Raw genomic sequence first — 20,580 nt, forward strand, 5'->3', positions numbered from 1 at the left:
GGAGAAAAAGTATCTTCGGCACCCTAACTCCAGGTCCTCAGTTTTTCTATGAGGCAGGAAGCACAGGTGATGTTATCCCTATTTTATGTCCAAAGGGGTAAACTTTTTGCCTACTATCACATGCAGCAGGTTGGGAAGTTTACTCTCTACCAGGCTTAAGAACAGGTAAACAAGGGAGACAAGAACCATGCTTTCACAGAACTTATATTCTTGTGTTTGTGTTGGGGGAACAGAATATGAACAAGTCAGCAAGCAATGAACCCGGGTCTGAAGGACTATGATGGTAGCAGGCAGTGGTACTTTAGATATTAGGGAAAGTATCCCTGAGGTCACACTGGAGCTGACCTTCCATTGAGAAGGAAGCAGTCATTCAGATTCTTAGGGGAAGAATGTTCTAGGCAGAGAACAGCAATTGAGAAGTCCCTGAGGTCGAAAAATGTTTGCTGCACCCTGAGGGAGGAATTCCAATTACAGAGCAATTGAAGAGCTGGGGAATTCCTAGTTCCAATGGCATTCCTGGGAAGGTGAAAGTGAAAGGCTTGTGATGCCTTAGGGTAAATACCTAGTACAAATACTCTTGGGGAGGGCTGGGAACCTGCCCACCGTGCACAACACTATGCCTCTAGAAACTGCATCATGACTCACAAATGCTTTTGGAAGACAAGCCCTTGCTCAGTTGCCTATTTTGGTACCTCATTTAACTAAAACTCATTTAGGTTTGCCTACAGAGATGAACTTAAAAATCTTTAGATGAATGGAATTCATCTTAAATTTATCAGCTCAGAACAAGAAACCACCTACAGTCCAATGGCAGGCAGCTCTTCCCCCGAGGCTCAGTCATGCCCTAACATGTTACATGGGAACAGAGCCTCCCAGCCAACTTCCAAACCCCTAAAAGAGACCAGAGAGGCAACATTTTCCCCAAAGGATACCCTGTTAGCTCAGCTGGACAGGACAAGGAGAAATGGTACCCCACTGCCAAGGTGCCAAGCTGGGTTCTTGTCTATGTGAACCTGGAATGCCTTGGAGAGATGGGACATTGGGGCTGCCTGCTGTCTCTGAGATGGGCCATCCCAAGCACAGTCCTGCCTGCTCTCTGGAACACACTGCTCACACCTCTCATCCTGTGGTCATCCTCCACTGCTACTTTGTGGGCTACCTATTCTTCTGCCAACAGTGTTTCTTATGCCACCCCATTCAGCCAAATGGCTTCAAATTCAAATTCTCACTACAGGTAATGCAGATCAACACTCTGACCCTCTCTGAAAAGATCCTACTTTACAGCCAATTTTCTCAGATATCTCTGCTTGGTGTATCAAAAAAAAGTATGTGAATTTAATATTTATCAATATAGCATGAATAAATTATGAAATAATTAGATTATTCCTAAGTTATGTAGCCCCTTTCAGAGTATCACATTGAGAAGTTATATATCACGGGCACTTATTTTAAAGACAGCCCCAAACCATGAAATGCATTCTTTGGAGTGGTGCTGGAGACTGTGGCATGTTTTGGTCCATGCCAAGGGCAGGCTCACCTTGTGTCTGAGCTCATTTCAAACCATATGCTCTTAACATCTCTTTACTTCAACTGACTGGTCAATTTTTTGTTCCTAAAATCACCATTCAACCTTGGATCATAAGATGTTCGCACATACTTTCACAGCACCGGTATGTCTCCTTCCTAACAACTTTAATAATGGCAATTTTTCATTTATTTTCAGTGATTGATTCACCTGTCTCCCTCAGTAACTGCGACTTCCACAGCAGCAGGGACCATGTGCATTTCTGCTTACCAATATGTCCCCAGAAACTAGCACAGCTTCTGGGACACAGTAGGGGCTTAACAACTAGCCACTGGGGGAAAGATGCTATGAAATATACTCATTGGTGGAAATGTTTCTGCTTCTAAGAGTGGATCTGCCAAAAATCATTCAAATCAAGGCTAAATAAGGTTAAGGCTCAGCTATGCTGTTTTTTTCTTTAAAAAAATACAAGAAAGACTTTGCTGCTATTTGGGTTTAAACTGATTTTGGAGACAATTATCAAAAGATTTGACTAACAATTTAACAACACTCATTTGTATATGTATGGAGATGACCAATTTTAAAACTTTTTTTTTTTAATGGAATAAGAGTTCATTTTCAAAAAGGTTCACCCAGATTAGGCCAAATTTAAAAAGATAAGAAAAACTACCACTTACTTTGTCAGGCGCTCTCTCTCTATTATTTTCATTTAATCCTCATATCTGAATCTTACCCCAGGTCACAGATGAAGAAATGGAGGGAGCAAGAGGCTGGGTTTAGACACTGACTAAGTGGCAGAACCAGGATTCACATCTAGGTCTATTTGATTCCAAGAGCTATGTCTTAAATCTAAGCCAAACTTTAAGCTAAAAAATAAATGCTGACATTGAATAATAATGTATTTGCTGCTCCCTCTTATGAAAAGGTACAAGAGTACAGCTTAGTACCATCAACTGGGGCAAGTATTTAAAATAGAATTTGGATGCCAATGATGGGGTAGCAGGGAAATGAGAAAATTCACAAAAAAGGAATAAGGAGGGATATTAACTAACATTAACCGAAAGCTTGTTTTATGCTAGACACTGTATTAGATGCTTTCATAGTAACATTTATTTTAATCCTAAGACTCCTGTGAGATGGGTAATAACAGTCAAGAAAAAAGTGGTATAGAATAACTGGTATTTGGCTACTCCGATGCTCCTTTCCCCCTTTCTTTCTAAGGATGTGAACCGCCCACATTTCAGCTGAGTATTGTCTGGAATAAGGACAACATTCCCCAGTCTCTATTCCAGCTTAGTGAGGTCACAATACTAAATTCTGGTCAATGAAATGTAACAGGAAGTGTATGACAGCTTCTGGGAAATTTCCTTAAGAGATCATAGATGCTTGTCTTCCTTTGTCTCCTTCCCTTCCTTCCTTCCTCCTTTCTACATTGCATGTGATGGATAAAGCTCCATCTAGGGCTATGAGATTGAGGACCTCATCTGATGTTTAGCAAACCTAAAAGGTGGAACCAGCCTAAGCCTCAGGAGATTTGTGAAATCATAATACCAGTTCTGGATTTTCTCTCTAGAAATTTTTTTAATGTGAAAGAGAAACAAACATCACTTTGTTTATGCCACTGTTCTTTGCAGTCTCTGTAACTGGCAGCTAATTTTAACTAATCCAGAAACTTATCCAAAGTGATCATGTAAGGTTCAAACCCAGGCCCACCAGTCTGCAAAATCCACACTCTTAGGCAGAAGCCTGAAGAACTCCTGATTATAATCTGCAAAAGATTGGTGGTGGGGGAAGAGTGTGTGTGTGTGTAAAACTGCTGACAAGAATTTGACAGAAGGAAAGAAGGAAAGTTCGAATATGCTCGCAATTCTGCATACCTAAGAGACAATCAAAGGGAATATGCTACTGGACAGTAAAGAATATAGTCTCCATCAGAGGTGGACAGAGAAAGATCTGTCACCTGCATGGATCTGGAAAGAGAAAGGAAAGAGAAGCTGTGTCTCTGAAAGATGCTGCTGTATTTTATTTCCCATCTATGTTTTATAAATTTCCTATATACATTTATTATTCTGTTCATAGAAAATTCTAAAAGACTCAGTCACTATTTCCACAGCCAAATTTGTCAAAGTGTAAAATTGTGTTTAGAAGTCTCATCATAATTATTAAGCACTCATTCTGTGCCCATCAGTATGCTAGATATCAAGAACAATATCAAAAAGCATCAATATTGGTTTCTGACCTCAAGCAGCTCAGAACTTAGGTGAACACATAGAAAACAACCAAGTACTACTTACATGAAGAGATGGATCAGTGCAGGTGTTAATAATCAGAAAGAGACTCATGAAAGAGAAGTAAAATTTAGAAAGACCTAAATTCTATATGTTTGCCTTATCTGCCCCAAATATTGTCTTAAAATGACCAATCCACCCTCAGGGCTCAGTCAATCTCTTTCTGGTAACCTTAGAAAATCCAGAAGAAAAAGACATAGAAATACTCTGTTTTCTACAGCATCCCATTGGTTTGGGGACATATCTAGTGGTAGGCTCCTCACATTCATATGATAAAGGAGATGACTGTGAGCAGCAATGTGGCCGGTTCCTCTGCCCAATGGCACAAGCAGAGTCACAAATAACAGAAATGAAAGGATTACTACAAATTGTGTTATTGAACTGCATGACCTACATGGAGCAATCAACTCACTCCTAGGTTTGGCAGGGCCTTTCTGAGTTGATTCCCTGAAAAACAAAACAAAACAATAAAACCCAAACCAAACCAAAAAATAAAAAAAAAATTAAAAAAAGAGACTCTGAGTGTCATCATCTCTGCTCCATGTGGCTGCCTTGATAAGAGTTCAGATTTCTCTGTGTCATGAGAAAATTTTTATGGTTAATGGAAGACAGAATATTATCCAGTATTAACAGTTATTTTCCAATTCTGTATTATAAAATTATTTCTGATAATGGAAAATTCTCTATTCCTTTCAATTAATTAAAACATTGAAATTCTGCAGTGTATAAAAGAAAGCACTGGAGTTCTGGAGAGGTGAGGCAGAATACGAAGGTAAACAGGAATCATTATTCCTTTTCTCAGAGGTATGTAATCTACAGGGGAAGCATGCAGCACCTGAAAGGGGAGGAGAGGTTGGTGGGCCACGCAGGGTTGAAGGAGGAGCATAGGAACATGGGTCTGGGAAAGTTTGGCTAGCTTTACAGTGCTCAATTGAAATACTACTTTGCAATATTTTCTCAACACCAGGGTTCAAGTTTGTTAGTCCTACTGAGACATCAGGTCAGAAGAAAAGAACAAAAGTGAGAAGGCATTCATGGCTTTGCATTCTCAGAAAGTCATCCTGCTGGTTCAACTCTGTATGATTCAGCATATTGTCATTGATGAAGAATTTTTATTTATTTTTGATCAAAGACTTCACCATGTTTTCCTGACCTTTTCAATCTCCTGGTTGCAGAGTTTTAACATGAGCTCTCCTCGGGCCTGGGAGAAATTCTGAGAATGACCCCTGAGAATGAGCTCAGTGGTGAGAAGTCCAAAGACAGGATGAGGTCGACATTGCATGTGTTTTTGGAATAAGGTAGGTTGACTAGAAACTGTAATTGTGCAAGGCCAGCTGTGCACTTCTGTGTGAGCTGATCCCTTATCATGGTCCCAGTCTTAAATATTCACGACCAATTACTCTGTGTTCTCAGCCCACTATGCTGATTGACCCTCTGCCTTAACTATATGACATCCCTTCCTTTTATGACAAGTGTTAGGAAGGTGATCTTCCAGGCTCTCCTTCAAGGGAAAAACACGATTTCCTGCAGCTGGATGCCCGCCATCTCCAGCTAATCTGTCTTCTTGGAAGATGTCCAAATATTTCTTTGAAAGTTTCCCATGCATCCCATTTAAAGAATATGTACTGTCATCTGGGTCCCATATTGGAATCTGCCACACAGGAGCCAGCCAGTTATTGACTATTGTCTCTTTCCCATCCATAAAATGAAGACTTCTAAGAAAATATTTGCAAGTGAAGCCAGGCTGAAAGCTTAGAATTAAAGCATAGTTAGTGCTCCTTAGCTCCTGTGAAGTGATATAAAAAACGCCCTGATGGGTTCTGCTAGTGACTGAGACAGTGCTTGCTGGGATCCCTGTAAGAATTCAATCTGTGTTCCCTGGACCATGTTGAAATCTGGGCAAAAGTTTTCCTGATACTGTGAAAGCAGCTGGTTTCTGAGGTTCCTCATAGTCAACTTTTTCATTTATTTGATTTGAAGTAACCCAGGTCTAATACCAGCTAGACCTTGATTCCATGCCCCTCCCATCTTTTTTTCCTCAATGACTGTGTGTGTATGTATTTGTGCATATGTGTTTCTTGGCCTAATATTAGGCTATCTGTTAATTGTAATACACATTTAATACTGAACTTCAATTCTAACCTTAACTGATTCTCTAAGACTAGGACATAATATGTATGCACATGTATGTGTGTGTGTGTGTGTATGTATGTATATATACACACATATATATAGTTTGTTAAGAATTTTTAAGAATCAATATAAATTGTAAAAGAACAAGATTCAGAACATTTTAGAAATAGAGGAAAAGAGATATGAGTCAGAAAGTGTATGAGAATTGGTATCTTGGCTTCTGCTGGTGGCTCTTCTGTCAGTGAGATCTGGGGCAAGCCACTAACAGTCTAGGCAGGAGTTTCTGTTTTCTATGTGTTTAATGTAACTATCCTGGACTATATCAGAAAAGAAGATAGGAGTATTTCATGTTCCAGATATCTCAGACTTCGTTTCATCTTACCACTCATTTATCATCCAACAAATGTTTATTCTATGCCTACTGTGTGCTAAACACTGGACTGGTTTCTGAGGATACATTGGTCCATTTGATGGATGTGGCCTCTGCCCTCCTGGGGTCCACAAGTCTCCAAGCATTCCTCCAGGGACCTTTAGGCTGGACATGATAAATCAGTGGGGACTAACTAACCAAACCCCAGTGTGTCCCCACACCACAGTTCTCTTTGTCTTTGTCTCCTGAATCCTATGTATCCAAATGCAGGCACACCTTCCAATTATCCACTTATTCTACTAATTTATCTCGGCTAACTTCTTTATCTCCAATTCAGTCTCTCCACCAAATTGTTTTTGAAGGATTTGAAAACAAATAAACATGTGCCCTCAAGAAACTTATAGTTTTTTAAAAAAATAGAGGCAAATATGTAGCTGGATATATGAGCAAATTCAGGGCTGAGTAAAATCTCCTAGTACAGGATATTGACATGGTTCAGAGCCTATGACTCAAATATGCTTTATAATAGCTGAATGTAACCAGGTCACCTTATGAAAAAGAGCAGTATGATAATAAATCAGGCGTCCTTTATCTCATTACAAAATTGAAGGGCAAAAGTAGTTGGGTCTTACATTGGTAGATGAAAGAGTGGGCTAAAGTGGAGAGGACTTCCCAGATTTCTCAGAGAAATTGAGACCTAAAGGGCAAATTAAAAAAAAAAAAAAAACTTAAGGCTTAAGGAAGCCTGTAGTTTTTGTGAGCAGAACAGCTTTTTGTGTCTGGTAAAGGCCTCTGTGTAAGTGGGGGATTTACAGACAGATTGATTACAAGTAAAAATGAGGGGGGAAGCATACTAAAGGATGAAACAAATATGTAAGTGGGTGTAAATTTTATAATTTTACCTTCATCTTTGAGTGAACTTGATTATCAAATAAAATGCCTGGATTTGCTTAATTTACTTAACCAATTCAATAATCAGATACAAAATTTTGTTCTTCAGGGTCCTCAAGGACACAAACACACAAAAAAAAATGTGTGTATTCTGACAAAACATAATCATAATGCAAATAATTTCTATTTATAAACTATTTTATAGTTCATGCATATCACTCAAACAGTGTATTACTGTCATTTCAAAATAACATGCTCTCTCCTCTGTAGTCTGCACACCTGAGAGTGACAGCATCTCTTAGCAGTCCCCAGTCTTGCTGAGTCATTCTGTTCATCCTCCTGTAGCTCAGGCATCATTCAGAGGCCCAACAGGTTGAGAATTGACAAGTGCTTAACTATGGATCCCTAACTTACTCTGGAGGAATGCTGTAAGACTGTGGACCTCAGGAGGGTAAAGGTCATATCCATCACATAGACTAGCACATCCCCAGAACCCAGTGCATTGTTGTGCATATGGCAGGCACCCAATAAATATTTGTTAGATAATAAATGAATGGGTGAAATGAAGTCTGAGGCTTCTGAAATGCACATCTTCTCTATCTTGTATAGTGCAGGGTCCTCTCAAGATTTAATCCCTAGCTCTGTCTACATTAACATGTTCTTATTTGATTGAAGAATCAACACACTTAAAGACTGGGATTTGGAAGTAAGAAGGAGTACATGGAAGTGATTCAGGAAGACAAGGAAATGAGACACAAGTGGCAACATTTGTCAAAGTAAGATAAAAGAATACTTATTACAAGATTACTTATTATATTTCTCATGTCTGTGCATGTCTTCATCTTCACCTTCTGGTAACATATACATCCACGTTGAATTGAGCCATTTTCCCCAAATCGAGGATCTTGTGACTTTGAAGTACCATAATATCTTGAGATTTCTTTGATAATTTTTGACCAATGGGTTCTAGAGATGCTGGAAACCCTGACAGTATAAAATAACAAGACAGTGTAAAAACATGAGTCAGAAAATCATGACTGCCTTTAGACATAGCTACTTAAATATAGCATGGTGACTAAAAGTATGGATTCTGGAGCAAGACTACTTAGATTCAAATCCTGACTTTGCCCTTGTGAGCTGTTTGATTTTTGTTGTTAATTAATTTCTCTGTGCCTTAGTTTTGTATTTCAAAAATGAGTTGTGGTGAGGATTAAATAAACAATACTGTTAGAGCAGTTCTAGGCGTATAGGAAGTGCCATATTAATCTTAGCTCTTGTCGTGATCGTGGGTAAGTCACTTATCCACTCTGGGTTTAAAGTTTCCAGGTATAAAATGAGAGATTTTGACTAGATTTTCCCCAAAGGCCCTCCTGAACCTACTGTTTCCAAATGCTTACAGTCCATGTGCTTTTCTACATATATGTATGTAGTTTGTGATAGGAAAGTGCATGATTAGTAAATGCTTTCCTTGATTGATGCAAGGAGATGTTATTAGGGGATTGAGACAGTCTTCTTCACTAGGCCAAATTCCTTGAGGGTAAGAGTGTATCTTTTCCTCCTCAGGATCCCAAGGCCTAATGTGGTGCCTGGGGACAGTGGGTGCTCTGTAAACTGTTAATGGATATGGAATAAATGCCTATGTCTTGTGTACCCAGATATATGGGAATGGGAAATGGTTGTAACTCCTTCCTAGGCCTTATCTCAATTAAAGCTACTTACACCGAATATTCAAAAAACATTAGTGCTCTCTACTGGAGACATTCCTAGTACAGGAATTCAAGTTTGAGTTTTTGATGGCAAATTCTGATTTGAGTTCATAAGTCCTGGATTTGAGAAGTAGGGTATAGCAGATACACATAGTTTACTGTGTTGCAAGCACAGATTTGGTGTTATGGCACTGAGGATGGCATGATCAGCATTAAAATGCCAAGTCTCATTTCTTTGCCATGTATTTATGCATTTTTTCCAGAGCAGCTTTATCTATAGATTTGTACACATGTTGTGTTTGCTCTGATTCATTTTAAGTGAAAAAAAAGAGAGAGAGAGAGACATAGCATTAATTGAAAATGTAATGTTAAGAAAATGAAAAGACAACCCACAAAATGGTAGAAAATATTCACAAATAATATATCTGATAAGGGATTTGTATCCAGAGTTCATAAAAACAAAACTAAGCAAAACAATAGGATTTACACTTCTCATTTAAGTTATTATTTTCTCTACACCTCAAGTCTTTTTTTTGGCATTACTGTTTTCTTTTTCATTAATTGAATATTTTCTAATATTACTTTTTAACTTCTTTAATGATTTTCTTGCTATATATTTTTAGTTATTTACTTAGTGATTGCTTTAGGCCTTACCATATATGTCTTATCAAAAACAGTTTCACAATTACACCAGCAATTTCAGAGAATGTAGAAACAGCATTCCCATATAGCTCTACTCTCTTTTCTTTCTTACTGTGGTATTCTTGTCATAGGTATTATCTCTATGCATGTTATAAGCCCAACAGTACATCATTATAATTATTATTCCTTTATGTAATTTTATGTCTTTTAAAGAAGCTGAGAGGAGAAAAGAGAGCAAGTTTACACGTACAACTTTTTTCTTTTTTTTAAATTGAGTTATAGTCAGTTTCCAGTGTTGTGTCAGTTTCCAGTGTAGAACACAATTTTTATGTTATATGTATAATTTTTCTCATATTAGCCTTCTTTCCATTTCAGGTTCTATGCATTTGTTCCTTTGGATTCAAGTGAAACATCTGGAGTCAATTCTTAACCCAATGTTGGTTTGTTCTCACCAAACTCTTTGCCCTGCTATTGGAAAATATATTACATTTCTGTATGTTATATGCCCACAAATACAATTAAATATATACTGCTTTATGATTTTTAAACAAGATAAGAAAGGATAAGAAATAGGCAATTATACTCCTTTATAATTGCATAATTACCTTTATCAGTGTTCTTTGTTTTGTGTGTGTGTGTATTCAAATTACTGTCTTGGGTCACTTGCTTTCAGCCTGAAGAACTAACTTTAGTATGTCTTGTAAGGTAGGTCTACTGGCAGCAGATTCTTTCAGATTTTGTTTTCCAAATGTCTTTTTATTTCATCTTCATTTTTAAATGATAATTTTGCTGGATATATGATTCTTGATTAAGAGCTTTTAAAATTTGAGGGCTGAGAATAGGTTATCCTATTGCCTTCAGCCCTCTATTGTTTCTGATGATAAGTCAACTGTTAATCTTATAGGAGTTTTCTTAAGTAAGATGTCATTTTCCTCTTGCTGCCTTCAAGATTTTCTTTGGCATTTTTACTATGTGTCTATTCATGGGTCTTTTTGAGTTTATCCTACTTGCAGTTTGTTGAACCTCCTGGATATGTAGATTTAAATTTTTTAGGAAATGGGAATTTTTTAGCCACTAATTTTTCAAATATTTTTCTGCTCCTTTCCTTCTCTGTTCTTCTGGTGCTGCCTTTACATATCTGTTGGTATACATTAGTGTCCCACATTTCTCTGAGACTTTGCTCATTTTTTCTTCATTCTTTTTTCACTCTGTTCTTGGATTGCATAATTTCTATTGATCTATTCTTAAGTACTTTTACTTTCTGCCCGTTTAAGTGTATTATTGATTCCATCTAGTGAATTTTTAAATTTCAGTTATTGCTCCTTTCAGTTCCAAAATTTCCATTTGGTTATTTTTAATAATTTCTGTCTCTTTATTAATGTTCTCTATGTGATGTGACACTGTCATCATGCTTTACTTCTAAAATCATGGTTTTCTTTGTTTCTTTGAACATATTTATAATGGCTTCTTTTCTCACATCTGGTCTCTCCTGCAGGTGGCTTTATTGCCTGCTATTGTTCTGGTATCTAGGCCATAATTTCCTGCTTATTTTGCATGTCTCATATTTTTTGGAAAATGAACATTTTAGATATTGCAGCAACTTTGGGTACTGACTTCATCTCTCCCCTCTTTCAGTGCTTGTCATTGTTGTTAGCTTGTTTACTTGTTTAAAGACTAACTGGATTATTTTAGTGTTGTCCATTCCCTTCTCTTCCTCCTCTATCCCCTAAACAGACACAGGGTAAAGCCTCTGATGTTTTTCCTCAGGGATTCATCCTTGGACATGCCCAGCCACTTTGGGATAACAAGGTTTTAGCAGGACTTAGGCAGTGTTTGTCTAGTTACCTGACCACACTAACCTATGAAACTCCACTAACTGCTGGTTAAAAGCTCTATTGTTCATAACAATGCCCTGGAGAATAAATTATTTACACCCTAATCCAGTCAAATTCAGGCTGCTATGAAGGAACAGTTCCTGATGGTCAAAGTTTGAAATTTATTCAGACTCTAGTTCTTGCAGCTGGTTTCTTATTTTTCTCCAGCAACTAGTTGGCTTATCATTTAGCCTGTATCTTCAAGGATTTTATTAGTCTCCTCCCCATTGCCTCTCACCAACACTTCTACTGTTTTTGAAAGCACACTTAGATTTGAACTTCATATGCTGTTGCAAATAAAGTTGGCTCCTTTGGGGAGATAATTTGAGCTCTCTGTTCTATGGTCTGCCTTTCCTTCCAGGGAAAATCTCTGAGCCACAACTCTGGTGCTGGAGTAAGGAACAATAGGTCAATTCTAAGTGACAGCCCAGTTTGAAGAAGTAAGTGCTCAGTGGATATATGGGCAAGAGCCCCAGGTGTCCTTGGCTTGTCTCCCTTGGCACAAGCCCCTGTCCTATGAGCTGAGTCAATAGCAATTGGGACCTCAATGTCCTACCATGCCCAAGGTAGAACCTTTGTCTCATGAGAGGAAACGTGGTGGAAGAATGGGGCCCCCACCTGTTGGCTGCAGTAGTACAGAACTTTGCCTCAGCAACAAGTATCTAGGGGCAGTATGAGAAATGCTAATGTCATGTCCTTCCCAGGAAGACAACCCTCCAACCAGGACCTGGGGGGAGTCAAAAACTTGTGTTCTTGGTTGTACAAGTCTGGGTGGAGTTCCCAGCTCAATGAGTGGAGAGGGGAAAAGTGCGGATCTTCAAATACTAAAGACTCATCATTTTATGGAGCTTTAGTAAATATTCTTGAGTAAATGTGTCCTCATTTGCTGTATATCTGTAGCGGCATTTCCATTTGTGTATGCTCATAAGGCCAACTATTTTTAAATGTGTTTTAAAAATAGTTTTCATCAGTTTTTTTGAGGAGAGATTCTGAGTTGCACACCATCGTGCCAGAAGTGGAGCCAGGAAGGGGAAACTGATACAGTATAGATTAGCATTCTCTTTAACTGAGGGCTTGCTGTATCTTTGGTTGCTAGTGGAAGGCCTAAGATATATTTGTAGTATTAAAAATAAAAATTAAAAAATAATTTTCTAATGTTAGTATGTTAGAAGCAAAGCATAAGATGGCAATTCCTGTAGATGATTTGTTGCTTGAATCCTCTGAGAAGAAATCTTTAGAGAAGTGGAGACATAGGAGGATGCAAGTTCCCAGGCATTTCTCAAGGGAGATCATGTAAGCATTTCTAGAAGCCAGCACTCAAAGCATCTTGGGATGGATACTCTGCTGTAAAGAGACTAAGAGAGTTCAATATCAGCTATCAAAATCAACCTCATAAAAATAATCATATTAAAGAGTATGTAGAGTAAAGAAACTCAGTGTAGAGTTTACTAACAGCTGCTCCAAGAACCCAAATCAACCACATAAACAAAATTGTAGCAACAGTAATAAAAACAATATAACAACCACTCTTATTGGACACTTTCTACCTTTAAGGAAGTACACTTACTATCTCTAATCCTCATGATCACACAGTAAATTAGATATTATTCCTACATTTATGCAAGTGAAGAGATTAGACTTAACATCTTCTAGGTCACTTAGCTTGGTTCTAGAGCTTAGTCTCAGATGCAAGCTCTCTGACTCCAAGGCCTGTCCTCTGTCCATTACTTACACAAAACTGCCCAAAAAGGGGTGAAGAAATGAGAAAAGAAAGAAAAACAAAGGGTAAAAATAGATAAGAGAATAAAGTGGTAAGGAAAAATGAAAGTATAGTCATGCATGGGAGTGCCAGGGCAGGATCAACAGGTTCCCCTGTAGCTCTTCATTAGCACAAATACCCTCCAATTTGGTCTAAGCCTTCTGAGGCGAGCTTCATCAAGGCTCAACAATGCTGAACCCACAAATCCTTTCAATGTAGCCCTATTTCTACGTTGGGTTTTTGCTGAGAAGTCTGAGGAAAAACTCCCTTAAACTTTCCAGAAGCCCAATTGTTTGAGAGCATCTATGATACATACTGTATCTCCTCGGAGAGTCTTTTTCTGATTATGTCATACTCCAAGGATGCAACCATAATGATTCTGAGGTTTAAGGAAAAGAATCTTCAGTCATGTCCTTCATTTCATATTTGACCCCTCCATCTTTTTTCTTTTCTTTTCTGGCAACACCCTGGATTTGTTCTTTGCTTGGAAACCATTTATGAATTTAATTTTAGGATCATTTCCCTTCCTGGGAACTGCTGCTTTGTGTCTTCCTATTCCCCTTCCCAAAATTGAGTTTATGGTCTCCATAAGATTATATATCATGACAAAAGTATCTTACAAGTCTCCTTCAACTTTCACTGCATTTTGCAAATTTTGATGAGTTGTATTTTTATTTTTATTTCATTGAATACATTTTAAAATCCCTCTTGAGACTTATTTGACCTATGTATAACGTAGAAGTGTGTTGTTTACTATCCAGGTATTTTAGGACTTTCCAGCTATCTTTCCATTGTTGATTTCTAGTTTAATTTCACTCTAGTCTGAGACATACATTATAACATTTCTGTTCCTTTCAATTTTTAAGGTGTGTTTAATGATACATAATGAGGTCTATCTTGGTGAATGTTTCATGTTAGCTTGAGGAAAATATGTATTCTGATGTTTTTGGTATTCTATAAATGTTGATTACATCCTGTAGATTCCAAATAGAAAAATCAATCAATATAATATACCACATTAAGAGAGCAAAGAAAAAAAAATGGTCATCCAATTGATTCACAAAAATCCTTTGATCAAATTTAATAATTTTTCTGTTAAAAAAATACTAAAAAATTAGGAATAGAAGAAAACTTCCTCAACATGATAAAAACCATGCATGAAAAATCCACAGCTACATCCTACTCAATGATGAAAGACTGAAATCTTCTCCCCTAAGATAACAAAAAAGACAGTAATGCCCATTTTTCCCTCCTCTATTTAACATAGTATTAGAGGTACTAGCCAGTGTAATAAAACAAGGGAAAGAAATAAAGAGATTTAAAATTGGAAATGAAGAAATAAATTCTCTCAACACACGACAAGATATTAAATATAGAAATATCAAAGATTTCACCAAAAAATAGAAAAAATAAACGAATTCAGCAAATTTGGAGGATACAAAATCAACAATTAAAAATCAGTTGCATTTCTCTACACTAACATGACAATTCAAAAAATTAAGAAAGCAATCCCATTTAAAATAGGATCAAAGTGATTAATAAAAAATAAATTTAGCCTAGAAGAAGAAAGATTTGCATACTGAAAACATTGCCAAAAGACATTAAATAAGACATAAAGAAATAGACATCCATGTTCATAGGTGGGAAGTTTTAATATTGTTAAGCTGTCAGTACTACTCAACAGATTCTACAGATCTCATGCAATTCTTATCAACATTCCAATATTTTTTCCAGAAAATAAAAAGTTCTAAAATTCATAGGGAATTTCAAGAGATCCCAAATAAACAAATAAAAAATCTTGAAACAGAAGAACAAAGTGGGAGATATCATACTTCCTGATTTCAAAACTTAGTACAAACTATTGTAATCCAAATAGACATATAGACGAATACAGTAAATAAATCTTCTCATATGCGGTCAAATGATTTGGTAAAGGTGTCAAGACCATTCAGTGGGAAAAGCACAATATTTTCAACAGGTGATACTGAGGAAATTCGATATTCACATGCAAAAGGATGAAGTTATACCCTTACCTTCCTCCATATTCAAAAATTTACTCAAAATAGAACAAAGATCTAAATGTAAAAGCTAAACAATATCTCTTAGAAGAAAACATAGGGGAAACTCTTCATTCTATTGGGTTTGGCAGTGATTTCTTGGATATACACCAAAGGTGTTTGTAGACAACAAATGAAAAAATAGATAAATTGGTTTTTACAAAAATTTAAAACTTTTGTGCATATCAAAGGACAATATCAAAAGAATAAAGGGTAACTCACAGGATGGGAGAAAATGTTTACAAATCATACATTTGATAAGAAATTAATATACAGAATATATAAAGAACCCTTTAACTCAGCAACAACAAAAACAAAAACAAAGAGCTCATTTCAAAAATAGTCAAGGACTTGAAGACACCTTCCCCAAATAACAAAGATAAATGGCCAATAAGTACCTGAAAAGGTGCTCATCATCATTATTCATTAAGGAAATGAGATACATTTCACACACATTAATATGGTTGCCATTTCTTTAGAAACAGAAAACAAATTTTGGTAAGGATGTAGAGAAATTGAGAATCCTGTACATCATTGGTAGGAACAAATTGAACAGCTAATGTAGAAAACAGTATAACTATTCCTCAGAAAATTAAACGTAAAATTACCATTTGATTCAACAGTTCAACTTCTAGTTATATATCTCAAAAGAACTGAAAGTAAGAACTCAAATATATAGTTGTACACCAATGTTTATAATAGCATTATTCAAAACAATACAAAAAATGGAAACAATCTAGTTATCCACTAACATATGAATGGGTAAATAAATTGTAGTGTATTTGCTGGTCAGAATGGCTGTCATCAAAAGAACACAAGCAACAAATATTGGCAATGATGTGGAGAGAAGAAACCCTTGGTGGGCTCTTGGTGGGAAAGTAAATTCATGCAGCCACTGTGGAAAATAGTATGGAGATTTCTCCAAAAATCTCAAAATATAATTACTATATGACCCAGATTCCACCCCTGGGTATATAAATGCAAAACCAAAACCAAAACCAAAAACACTAATTTGAAAATATACATGCATGTCAATGTTCATAGCATCATTATGTACAATTGCCAAGGTATGGAAGCAACCTAAGTGTCCATGAACAGGTGAATGGATAAAGAAGATATGATATACACACACACAGAGATAGATAGATATAGATAGATATAGTATGTATACATATTTATTGTATACTACACACACACACACACACACACACACACACACACACACACAATGGAATACTACTCAGCCATAAAAAATGAAATTTTGCCATTAACAGCAACATGGATGGACTTGGATGGCATTATGCTAAGTGAAATAAGTCAGACAGAGAAAGACACATACTATATGATATCACTTATATGTAGAATGTATAAAATACAACAAACTATTGAATATAACAAAAACAACAACAAAAAAAGAAGCAGGCTCACAGATATAGAAAACAAACCATTGGTTACCAGTGGGAAGTGGGGCTGGCAATAAAGGTATGGAGGAGTGGGAGGAGTGGGAGTAACACACTATTGAGTATAAGACAGGCTACAAAGATGTACTGCACAACAAAGGGAACATAGCCAGTATTTTGTAATAACTGCAAATTAAGTGGAAATGTAAAAGTTCTATAATAATTAAAAATTAAAAAAATAAAATAGAGTGTAGTACATTCTTACCATGGAATGTTATTCAGCCTTAAAAAGAAGGATATTCTAACACATGTTACAGTCTAAATAAACCTGAGGACATTATGCTAACTGAAATAAGACAGTCACAAAAAGAAAAATACTATATGATGTCATTTTTATGAGGTATCCAGGGTAGTTAAATTCATAGAAACAGAAAGTTTACTCACACTTACCAGGAGCTTGGGGAGAGGGAAATGGAGACTTGTTTATTGAATACAGAGTTTCAGCTGAGCATGATGCAATGGGTTGGAGGTAGATAGTGATGATGATTGTAACATCTATGTGAATATACTTAATTCCACTATATTGTACACTTTAAATAGTTAAAATAGTAAATAGTTGTGCATATTTCATCAAAATAAAATAATTAGGTACTTTAAGTGGGAGGGAAATAGAACTTGATTGTCTGCATTTTCTATATTAATGGACAGTCAGCAGGGGCAGAGAGAGATTGGGGCCTTAGACCAAATATATCAGGGGAGGAATTCATTACTCATGTTTTATCAGGGACTGTTTCCTGGGCTAAGAGTGAGCACCATATTCAATGCAGCCTGGGACCACTGTCCACAAAATAGTGGTCAGGAAATAAGATCACATTATCTGAAGTAAAAGGAATTCCATCCAAATAACACTGTTGAGTGGCACAACCACACTTCCATGGAAAAAGAGACACAAGGAAGAATATTCCAGAGTTGTCATATCAGTCCTAGTACAGTCATAGAAACAGAATCCACTTTAGTTTGTTTAAACATAATAATTTGTACAGGTGATAAAGGAATAGAGATCAAAAAACACAAAATTCTTCACCAAAGCCTTTACTTTTTTGCCTATAGGTAATAAGAGGGATATTTATTACCCTTTGAAATAATAAACAAATGTCACACTTATTAATACATCCAACCATTAAACTTTTTAATCATTGTTTCAATCACCATGCACTCTAGGTTTTACCTTACTTTAAAGTTACCATATTTGGTCCTTAGGGCTCTATAATACACAATTATATCTCCAGGCAAGATGCACTAGGTTGAAACCAAACTTAAAAAATGACTATTTTGTTGCTACTTAGATTCTTGATCACTACACATAAAATATTTATATATATACACACACACATACACATACATACACATACACATATCTATATACACACACACATCTATATACACACACATATATATATACACATGTATATAATTACAATATTTATTTCTGCCTAAATAACATTATGTAAGGCCCATACACAGTGTAAGCTGCATGAGGACAAGATCTTTGCTTTTCTCTCTTTACATAATCCAGAACAATGGCAGGGAGGACATAAGAATTTAACAAACAATGTAAATAATTAGAACCAAGCATTCCTTAATGAGGATTAGAATAGATGTGTGAATAAATTGTTAACTACTTTTTAAAGCCTTTTTATTTTTCTAAGTGACCATTGTCAGTTTTATTATTTTTTATTGAAAGAAAATAGAAACAGTATTTCAAAGAGATATCTGCACTCATGTTTATTGCAGCATTAACCACAGTAGCCAAGAAATGAAAGCAACCTAAATGCCAACACATGAATGGATACAAAAGATGTGGCACATATACATATACACAAGGGAATATTATTCAGTCACAAGGAAGGAGGATATCCTGCCATTTGCAACATCAATGGACCTTGAGCACATTATGCTAAGTGAGATAGGTCAGAGAAAGACAAGTACAGTGTGATATCACTTGTATGTAGAATCTAAAAAAGACAAGGCTTCTCTTTGCTCTTCAATGCAGGGTGTGTCTAGTCCAAGGGATTAGAACATCTGCTTAAGTCAAGCTCTCAGTGGGAACAGATATACAGATATTTCTGTAGAATAGTTTACTTTTCCATTAAACCCCATGATACATTGGTCACATATTCATTACTATATGGTTTCTTCTTTAAAAGGCAAAGCCATTCATTCTTCCTTCTGAACACTTGAAGCCACGACTAGACGGAGTCATTTAAATTCTCCAGTGGAGATGAGTTAACATCCTCGCAGAGATACTGAGACTGTGGTGAATAAGGTCACAGAGGGGGAAACTGTACCGAAAGAGTTTCTTCTGCTCCTCTGGTCCTTAAGTCAAATTAGAGACCTTAATCTAATATCTAAAATCCAAACAATCTATTATCTCAGAGGTTTGGTGTGATCATGGAATTCTGGCAATTGAAAACAATCACACATATGTCAGCTTTTTGTTTTTACAGAAGTTTCTTACTAAGTACCCTCTGTGCCTAAACATACACTATGAAGATGTAAAGAAAATACATATATATATATATAAAATGGTGTCTGTCTTCAGACGAACTATACTTTTATTTGAAAACAAATACTAGACCAAGTTAGTTGCACCTGGGCCAAGACTGTGTTCATCCCAGGATGTCATGTACCTCTAACAGGGAGACTGTGATGTCTTTTCAGGATCTGAGCATCACTCCTAGCTTGTATCCTGATTCTGAGAGTCCTTGAAGTGTTTGGGTATTCTCATTTCCCAGCATATGGATCCAAGTACATTTCCAGAGGTCCCCTAGGAGAGGCACTGTGAAAATCATTATCATTTATCCTCATCCCAGAGTTGCAAGGTCCTCTCTCCTGGGATCCTGCCCTCCCCTCCAGGTGATAGTTCCATCATCTGAAATTGGTTTAGACCAAGGCTACGGATTATAACCTTTTATCAATGTAACCTCTCAGCTTCCTATAAATATCCTTGATTCCAATGGTTTCCTCCCCATTCTTTTTTTCTCTACAGACACCTTGTTTTATTTGCCATCTTCAGAATTTTCTCTGGTCAGGTCTGCTGGCTGCCACTCCAACCAAATTATAGACTGAATGTTTGAATGTGTTCTCCAAAATCCATTTGAGGAAACCCCAACTACCAATGTCCCAATGTGCTTGGAAATGGGGTTTGGGAGGGATTAGATAATGAGTGTGGGGCCTTCATGAATCTAATTAGTGCCTGTATAACAAAGAATCATGAGATTCATTCTCTCTGTCTCTCTCTCTCTCTGTCTCTCTCTCTTCACCATGCTAGGACACAGTAAGAACCTTGTCATCTGTAAAGCTGTAAGAGGACCCTTACCAAGAAAATAACAATGCTGGCACAGTGCTTTTGGACTTACAGCCTCCAGGACTGGGAGAAATAAATGTTTGTTTTGTAAGCCACACAGTCTATGGTAATTTGTTATAGCAGCCTGAGCTAAGACAAACCACGATGCTCATTACTCTTATTGTATGTACTTGAATTCTGATGTTTAAATGCCAACACCTGGCCTCTGAGTGTCTGGGTTTTTCATTCCCCATTACTATCAAGGCATCCATTTCTGCAGTGGTGCATCACCCCTTCTGTACTTGCCTACAGCAGAGATGTCACCACTGAACTTAAGGATGATGGGAATTCCTCTCACCAGTGAATATTCTTAGTGTTTAGTAATTTGTTTCTAAACACTGTAAAAGTGTAATTGAAACCTATGAAGTAAAGGTTACTGTTGTTGAGATTTCAAGGGGTAACAGGAAAGTTCATACCTTATTTTTGAAGCAAATATAAGGGATTAAAAACCAAGGCCAAAGCAAAAACAAGATTAGGATGCAAACGTTATTTTCTAGTATTCTGATCTTAGTCTTATACCCCTCATTAA

At 36.7% G+C, this 20,580-nt stretch overlaps 1 long non-coding RNA gene across 1 annotated transcript; it reads left to right on the forward strand.

Annotated features, from left to right (window-relative positions):
• Positions 1 to 2,904: 2,904 nt before the first annotated feature.
• LOC135319422 (uncharacterized) lies at positions 2,905 to 10,423 on the forward strand. Its single transcript, XR_010378018.1, has 4 exons — positions 2,905 to 4,890; positions 4,989 to 5,111; positions 7,883 to 7,983; positions 9,931 to 10,423. It is a non-coding gene; the product is annotated as an uncharacterized LOC135319422 (long non-coding RNA).
• Positions 10,424 to 20,580: the final 10,157 nt, after the last annotated feature.

Source organism: Camelus dromedarius, chromosome 26 (assembly GCF_036321535.1).
Source record: "Camelus dromedarius isolate mCamDro1 chromosome 26, mCamDro1.pat, whole genome shotgun sequence".
In the NCBI taxonomy this organism is placed as follows: domain Eukaryota; kingdom Metazoa; phylum Chordata; class Mammalia; order Artiodactyla; family Camelidae; genus Camelus; species Camelus dromedarius.